At 37.0% G+C, this 9,348-nt stretch overlaps 1 pseudogene; it reads right to left on the bottom strand.

Annotated features, from left to right (window-relative positions):
* Positions 1 to 366: 366 nt before the first annotated feature.
* Positions 367 to 1,001, bottom strand: LOC127215312 (peptidyl-prolyl cis-trans isomerase FKBP8-like; annotated as a pseudogene).
* Positions 1,002 to 9,348: the final 8,347 nt, after the last annotated feature.

Raw genomic sequence — 9,348 nt, 5'->3', positions numbered from 1 at the left:
AAGCAATACACATATTACTTTATTTCTCTAGCCACTCAATCTTCGTATCCTTCTTATCTACATAATCAATACTGTACTTGGAGTAGATTCTGAAATCTCTAGGCCAAGGACACTTCCTGCCTCCTTTAGTTAGCATCTTAATCTATACACTGATACAAAAACACTCGGGACTGAGTGATTTGTGAGAAAAGATTTACTTCTTATGGATTGTGAAAGAGTACTTGGTGTTTCCAGTGTCTGCTAGGATGGCACTCTGCTTCGAGGATGACTCATTTGGGTGGAGTGGGGAAGCTCTGTCTTCACATAGAGAAAGCTGGAAAGTAGGAGACCCAACATTGCTTCAAGTTCGGTTCATATGGGCCTCTTTTACAAGTGAGTAATCCACAGAGAGAGCCATGCCCCCCCCAGAGACACAGCAGTTGTCCCAAACAGCCACTTCCATGGAATGGACCAAATTCCCTTGCTGACACACTTGGCCAGCAGCCAGCTGGGGTTGCCCAGCATCTTTCGGTATAGGGCGGTCTCTGTGCTTCGCTGTGGAGCTTGCTTCTTTACCTGCTTGGAGAACTCTGCGTGGATCATCTTGTTGGAAGGTTCCAGCTTTAGAGCAGCACTCAGGATGGGGATGGCGTCACTACATTCACCTTGCTGAGCCAGCACCTTGCCCTTGCAGAACAGTGCCTTGATGTTGTCAAGCTGGTGCTCCAGCACCTGCCTGCAGAAATGCAAGGTAGTGGTCCAGCTTCAGCTGCGATGTTGCAAGGTTGTTCAGACACTTGTAGCAGCTGCTCCTCTTCCGCACAGGTCATGTCCACTTTGGCGCTGGAGGTAATGGTCTTGATGGCCAGGTCATAGGAGTTGGCAGCCAACATAAAGTCAGCACGCTGTTAGTGGGCATTGCCACACTCCTGCTTGCGGTTGGCCAGAGCCACACGCTCCTGCCCATTAAGCATCTCCAGGTCGGGTCCATCCTCTGATGTCTTCAGGGTTACTGTGGTCATTGCTGCCAGAAACTGACTGCCTCAAGCACACCTGGATCCTGACCTGTGCTCCCCAATTCCCCCAGGCTCCCTATCCACTGACCTCCCTGGCCAAGCTGCCTCCTCCTGGATTGGGGAATCAAGGATTAAAGCAGGAAGGACACAGGCCCTGAAGGGAGGCATGGGTTACTGTCCAGAGGGGGGGGCTGTTCCTCTAGACCCAGTTGTCTTTGTCCCATCTCTGCCCTCTGGGGTCACGTCTCATTTTCCTTCAGTAGGCCTGAGGGCAGCCCTTACTACTATTCCTGCCCATCTGCCCCCTGCCCTCACAGTGAATGAAATAAAGCCTCACCTTGCACCGCCCCCCCAAAAAAAAACAAGTGAGTAAGTGAGCAATCCTTGTGTTCTAGATACTCCACCTTTAAATAGCACTATTTTGTCAATATTAGAATATTGAAAGGAAGACATTCAAATTCCTGCAACATGGAACTGGTCATTTCCTTCCGAGAAAGTGTCAAAGATAACATGTCACATGGCTTCCTATGATTATAAATAACTTTATTGCAAGTTCTATTTCCCACAAGAGCAGAGGCCCTGTTGATTTTTATATTGCACTATCATTCCAGTGTCTGATCCACAATAAATGTTTCACAAATATGTGATGTATGAACTGACATCAGGCCACGCATCCACACTGTGCGTAAGAAAATGCCAATAAAAACTATTAATTAAAATTACCAAAAGCAATTGTTCTATGTAAAAGTTATTCACACATGGTATGTCTTCATATCCACATTTTTAAGGTAGAGCTATAATGCAAAACATAAAACTAATAATAACACATTAATAAACTAAATCCTATCAATATGAGAAGTCTAAGGATGATTAAGTATCTGTGGTTATCACTTATATCTGTTTAGTCATTTTGATCTGATGACTTTTTAAATGTATTGATATATTGCTTGTCAAATCTTACATGACTTAGAAATCATGTAGAAATGTAGGTCAATGTACAATCAGACCCTTAAAAAACAAGAAGACAAGCACACAAATAAAAATCCCAGTGCTGTTAATACTGACCACTGATTTCCATTTAAATCTTACTGGAAATATCTTGTAAAGTGAATCTCTGAGATAGAGAGGCTTAGGCAAATCTATTTACCATACTCTATTTACCATATCAAACAACATATTAACATGTTAGTGAGATATGACATAAATAAAAAGCCTTTCACTTCCTTATGGAAATAATCTCTTCCTAATTGTTACACTATAGAGTAAACATTTTTCCCTTCTAAATAAGAGCAAGCCCAGGCTATTATATCTCCATCAGCAGCCTGATGAGACATTAAAATTTCAGCTTTCTCCCCTGACTATTGTGTTTCAAATCGTAGAATGCTTCATTCTGTCAAACTTTGATGTTAAAATTAACTGAAGTTACTAGGGAGGCTTCTTTTCCTCTCTCTCTCTCTCTCTCTCTCTCTCTCTCTCTCTCTCTCTCTCTCTTTTTCAGATTTTGAGTGGTTTGTTTATGTCTGGGTACTTTCTGGTGACTAGGTGCCTGCTGTTTGGCTAGGCTTTCCACTCCAAATAATGCACTCTCAGAGGGATGACCTCAATTGGGATATCTGATTCTTTTCTTCATTTTACCTAGTTAATCTTCCCAATAGTAATTTTAAAATGAAAAACATAATAAAGTGCCATCCTAAGGATGGCAGGTTCTCACATTTATCCTTATTCTATCATGGACTATAACATAATACTTAAATTTTAAATGGGATTTCTCCAGGAAAATCAAGTAGTTAAAGCTGAAAAGTCAACAAAAGAAAATCGTGAAAATGGTTTGGAAAGTCTTAATCAATTTGAAAGAAAATGTTGTGTCCAAAGAAACAGGCATGGACAATAATTTCAATGAAACCATTTTTATATTCGTGCTAAGTTTTCACCTGCCCCCAGGGACTCTTTTGTCAGAAGAGACCGTTGTTTGATTTAAGGAAGGCACTGGAAAAGTAAGTCATTCTTTACTGTATGATGGCTCTGCTCATCCACAGAATAAAGTGTTCCTAGGGCAAAAAGGAAGAACAAACTGGCTTCTAACAATGAACATTTTTTATATCTTCGCCAAACGAACATTTTTTGAACAATAGAGTTAAATATTAGGTTTCTCAATAGCTTATTTTTAAAACACCACAGATACGAACTGGCTACATTAGTTCTACCTTGTCATAGAGGCCATAAAATGTGGTTTTAAAGATACTTAATTTGAAGGAAAACAGTGCTTATTTTAATATTAAACAGCTCTGTAATTCTCCCAGTCTGTCTCTCTTTCTCTTTTTTCCCTTTCCTACTCCTCTCTCTTTCCTTCATCAAATTGATTAAGTAAGATAGTAAGAAGATCTGTTCATTGGATTGATTATTTAGTATATTTGACCCCTGACACTAGAAGCTAATGAAAGACAAAAAAGTAAAGTTAAAGAACTCCCCCCCACTTGAAATAAAGGACAGTCTGACCTGGAATTTGCTAACTTCCACTCACAAGGCCCTGAGATAGCAGGATACCAAGAATTCACACTGACCCTCCTTTCCGTGAGTCAGCAGGTGGTAAATAGGGTCCTCAAGAAACAAAGAGATAGTTGTACCTCCGGTTTGCCCAGACAAGATTAATTAGCACACCCTTAGGTCCTAAGGTCTGTTGACCCTAATAGAGAGACCATTGGGCCTCAAAGGGTCAAGTACTCAATGGACTGAGGGTCACACCCCTCCCTAAGCTTATGGGTTTAGCCTTTAAAAACACCTGTGCCCAGGGGGTGGGGCTTCTCTCTAGCCTGCATGCTGGAGGAGCCTGTTTGTGCAAAGGTTTCCTGTTCATTAAAGCCTCTTCAGTGTTGCAGCAACTGGATTGGACATTGAGTTCTTGGGGGTACTGGACCGAAACTGGGAGACTCCTCATTCTGAGGGTCTTACACTAAATTTGATTTATGTTTATAGGTATTTTAATTCACATATGTCTGTTAAAGACTCTCGTAGCTTGCCAATTAATCACTGAAGAGCTTTTCTATATGTATGCACGATAGCATTATATTTTCCCTTTAAAATCTTAAGGTGAAATTATTTCAGACACAAAAATGTCACTTATATGTGCTACCTTTATAGTAACAAAATATAATTTTAAGCAAGTATTGCAAATATCATACACTGACCTTAAATTTCTGAAGCTATTTGAAAGTTGCACTTGAGTTATTTGACTTCTTACATTTCATGAATACTTTACATAACCATATTTCCTAAACACTTTTTTTTTGTAAATTTTCTACTTAATATCAAACCCTATTCTCTAAATACACTCTTTATTTTCTGGTAGATGAAAAATAAGCTACTTGTTACTTGTTATTCAACGTTAGACTACTAGAGTGTACATTTTTTTCTACTGAAATTGATAATCAACAATTGTTTTTGATCCAGTTACTTACTCGGAAGTATCATTAACAGGGAATCATAAATTGATAGATTTGTCAATTCAAATGCTTTCTTTTCTGTCATTGGAGTGTGGGAAGCCACAGCCCCAAGATGGCACCTGGCTGGATGCCAGGTATTCTGAGCTTAGCTGTAAACAAGCCTTATTTGGAAGTGCTTGATAGATCTGGTGGGCTTCCTCCTTATGTGGCCTATCCACGATTGCCAGGTGGCATGAGCTTACTTGGCAGTGAGCACATATTTAAGGGCTTGCTGGGGCTGGGGGAGGCAGAAGCTGATGTACAAGGTTCCTGAGTAAACTGCTTGAAGAAGAGTCGTGGTCATGTTTCCCTTGCTGGCCGAGGTAGATGCGACGTTGGAGGGCAATAATTTTGCATGAAATATCTTTAAAATACTATTAAGTCAAGATTATTTACAATATTTCTTGTACCTGGTAAGAGAATCCTTAATTTAATTGAAAATTTTTGGACTATAGGAAACACAGTGTTGTCTTCCATTTCTGGACTCAGGCTCCATGAACCTTTGGCACAAGCTTCACTTGACTCGATTCCAAGAGATTGCAATGCCACCTATTTGTGTCCCTAGCTCCCAACAACATTATGAGATGTTTTCAGACCTAAGTACTTTTCACCTCACATCTTACATCATTACAATTATATTCCTATGTGTGGCAGGAAATATCACTCATATTTAAATTTTGGACTGCTTGAGATATTTTACAAAGACCAAAGAAAATTGCCTAGGAAGCCTTAAGTGTGGTCCTCATGTTTTCAAATCAGCAAACATTGGCATTTTTGTTATTAAAATACATTTAATTGGGATTAGGATGTTATCTTTTCAAATTAGTAAAGCTTTCCTGGGGGCTAGGAATAGGGCCCAGTTGTTAGCATGCACAAAAACACGTGTTTTTGAAGTCCCTTTGCAAATCATCCTTCCAACTCCACAAGCAAAAGATTAGGGGCTTATGCTGGGTTAGTGTTGGTAGACCTTGATTAAACTACTTGCAATCTATTCATAATTTTTATGTCTAAATCCAAAGTAATCTCTGGCCTTTAATGGGGAGCCTTTTATAGATGGTTGTTAGATATAAACTGGGTCAAATTTGCCTAAACATCTTTCTGGATTCCTCTAAAATATAAGAAAATCTGATAATCATCACAAGTAAAATTGTAAGAATGGTTTTTACTTATCATTCCCTAACTTTTATAAATTATCAGTATAGATGGGACACAAATATTAGGTAGACACAAAAATTGTGAATGAAAAATATACCTATAAAAGCATTCAATAAAGAATTACAGCTTGCCTAAAGTCTAATTAATAAAGCAAAGAGAATAGTAGATGTAGTAACTCAGTTATAGCAACATAAGTGAAAATCTGAAGTTAAAATTAAGTGATACATAAGCCTATCATCCTAATACGATTTCTGTCATTTAAAATGAAATATTAGACACTCCAAAGCTGTATATGTACTTTTGGTAATTAATCTTAAGGGATTATATCAGATGAAGAATTTAGTATTATTCATTCACTGATGTGTTCATTTTAATATTAATGTTAATTTATTGCAATAAAATGAATAATAAATTATTTGTGCAAGTGTTTGGAGCTGAAAAATCTATTTATGAGTCCTATAATGAAATAAGTAGACTTTCTGCTCCTAGGAAAGTTATTTTCTTTTTTTACAAGTGAATTTATTTACTTGTTTGTCATTTCGTTATTTTAGAGTTTGCTTATTTATTATGTGAGTTCTTCTACCGAAGATAAAGCTCCAGACAAAATTTTCTTCAATAATATTGATAATATCTTAGAGAAACATTGAAATAGTAACACAAACAATGTAAATAATGAGGTAAATAGATTCTTACCTTTATACAATATATTTCTTTGGTAACATGGAGGGGACATGTAATTGTTCCAAATGAATATTAAAATAAATTCATAGAAGAATGGACAAATAGATATTAATCTCTATCATTATCTAGTATCCTTCTGTGTCTGACTACCTATCTATCTACCTATTGGTGTACCAGCCATATCTATCTATCTATCTATCTATCATCATCTATCACTTGTCTGATATTGGTGTATATATAGTTATTGGTGTAGATATAATCAGATATATGTATGAGTGAGAGAGCCTGAATTCTTAGGTCAGCTCTCTGAGAAAATTTATACAGCAAGAAATAAAATGTATCCCGTGTCTTGTAGGATTAATGAAACTACAGTAGGTGTTCATTCCCCTGGATCAACTGTTAATTGCTTCAAGAAGCCCAAATACACTAATTATTCCTTCTTTCCTTCCTGCTTTACTGACCTTTATCTCTCATCTTGTCCTATGGTCACCAAGACTTGCTTTTAGTTTTGTGTATGGAGAAGCAAAGCCTTTAGAGCCACATGCCCCCCCCCACACACCCTTCCATTGCCAAACCACTCTCTCTAGTTTCTTGCCATCTTTCACTTAGACTTTTATAATTACCTCATTCCAGGATAATCAATCTTCTTTATTGCGGCTAGAAGGCTTTTCCTAAAAGATATTTCTGCTTGTATTATTCCCTTGCTATAATAAAAATAAATAAATAAATAAAACAAAAGCATTCCACAATCTTCCATTGCCTTCAGGGAGAATTCTAAGACATCTTGTCTGTCCTAGCATACTGCTCATCAGGTGACTCTGACACTGACTTGTCTACTTTGTCTCGCTTTCTGCTTTTCCCTTTCCTCAAAGTATTACTGCTATTATTATTATTTATTAATATGCCCTGGTTTGCAAGGCCTCTGACCCCCATAGGCAGAATGAGTTGAGTCCTCAGATTACAGTTATTTTTTTTTCCTTGAATGAAATTGTTATGGCATGGAGTTAATTTTGAATACAAATATCTAAAGCCAGATGTTGTGTTTTATTTACTTTTGATTCCTCAATATTTGCATCAACTCTAGGCTCATGGCTTACCATTCTGAAAGTGCATTTTAAAGTGAAATAGGTAATAAATTAATTGATGATGATTGTAAACAGACTCACAAAGAGAAATGTTGGCAAATCAAAAAATACTCATTGGAAATCAGAATTTTTAACAACACATCTATAAATATCTGGTTTGCTTTTGGGTCTTTTAAAGTTAAGAGTGTTTTCAAGTCCACTAGAAGATTTTTAGTACACATATTTATCAAATTATACTCTTTAGCAATAACATTTTATTGACAATAGGGTTTAAATCAGAGTAAGGAATGTTTACATAACTAACCTTTGCTATTTTGAATATATGAGTTCATGTGTCTATTATTTTCAATAAGCCATTAAAACAATCCAGGGTACATTTTATTATTGCATTTTTCATTCCTAGGGTACGTTATGAGTTACAATCCCAGAGGCAAAGTGCTTGAACTGCTCAAATTATGTATTATCAGATCAATAAAACATACTCTGAAGTATCTTAATCATATAATATGTCTCCTATGTTTTATTAAAAGGAAAAGAGTTATTAATCTAGAAAAAAGTTGATATTTCAGAATCCTGTCAGTTTCCTCTTTCTTATTTCAAGCAGGGGATACAGGAAAAGTGATGGAGATGCCATTCTGTAAATATGTTTCTCATACTGGTTAATGAATAAAGCACTGTTGGCCAATAGGAAAACAAGATAGGTGGGACTAGGAGACAAGGAGGATTCAAGGAAGGGAGGAGTGAAGATGGAGAGACAGAGAGAGCAGAATGCCAGAGGCCTCTCTCTTCGTTAAAATGAGACCACGTGGAAATACTTAGATTAATAGAAATGGGTTAATACTTAAGACAGAGCTAGCCGATAAGAAACTAGTACCTGGCCATCAGCATTATACCTAATACAGCGTCTCAGTGTATTATTTGGGGTTGGTGCTGTGGTGGGATTAGGCTGGTAGGGGAAAAACTACTCCTTACAGAAAACAGTAGCTCTTTATTGCAGGAGATGTGCACAGAAATGATGAATTATTCTTTTCATTAACTTCAAGTGTTTCTTTTTTTAAAAGTTTCTGCAGAAAGACAACCTATGTCCATACAAGCACTTAAATATTTTGATTTGGTAATTCTACATTGTTTTAATGGTTACTCATTTGAAAACATCTTAAATTATATAGGTAATTTTTGTAAAAATAGATGCTTTGTTAATTTATTTATGTGATGTTTTTAAATAGGCCTCCCGTTAGGTTCTACTTACAGTTTTTTTTTTTTTCCTCAGCACTATGATAGATTCTTCTTTAACATGTACTTAGCAATGCTTTCAGGAAGCCATATTGTGTTTTGATCATATCTATCTATCACCTCTATCTCTTTCTCCCCAGTCCATTTCAGTTCACACCAGCTTTGTGTGTTAATAATGTTTTTAAACCTATCAAGACCCATCAGTGCAGCCCACATACTCAGGTTTTAGGCAATCATGGAGAACTTACAAGGGGCTATACCCTTAAATAAAGCTAATTCTTCTTATCCTGGAAGCTATCATATCAATTACCTACAATACTGCCTTAGCTGGGGCTGCGACTTTGTGCCTATACTAGAACCCATTCTGAAATTTTTGTCTGGTTTGAGCCTGTGCAGTTCGTGTGCATGTGGCCACAGTTCCCATGTGTTCATATATGTGACTGCCATCTTGTTTCTGAAAAACTCTTTCCTTAAAGTCGCCAACCACCTGTGGCACTAAATTTTTGTTTTTTTTTTTTAATTAATTTATTTATTTTTATTTAATTTTATATAACAAAGTCCAATTAAATGAAAACAAACATTTATACACAATATTTGGGAATTTGGGCGTCGTTCTTTCCAAACTACTTCCTGCTGGTAAGGGGCGCTGTCTTGGGGGATTCGAAGAAGATTCAGATATCCTAGCTGTTTTTTACAGTAATCCTCGAACATGAGGAAAGC

This window comes from Phodopus roborovskii, unplaced genomic scaffold (genome assembly GCF_943737965.1).
Source record: "Phodopus roborovskii unplaced genomic scaffold, PHOROB, whole genome shotgun sequence".
Lineage (NCBI taxonomy): Eukaryota > Metazoa > Chordata > Mammalia > Rodentia > Cricetidae > Phodopus > Phodopus roborovskii.
The sequence above is the reverse complement of the archived record's forward strand: the minus strand, read 5'-3'. Positions and strand labels throughout refer to the sequence as shown.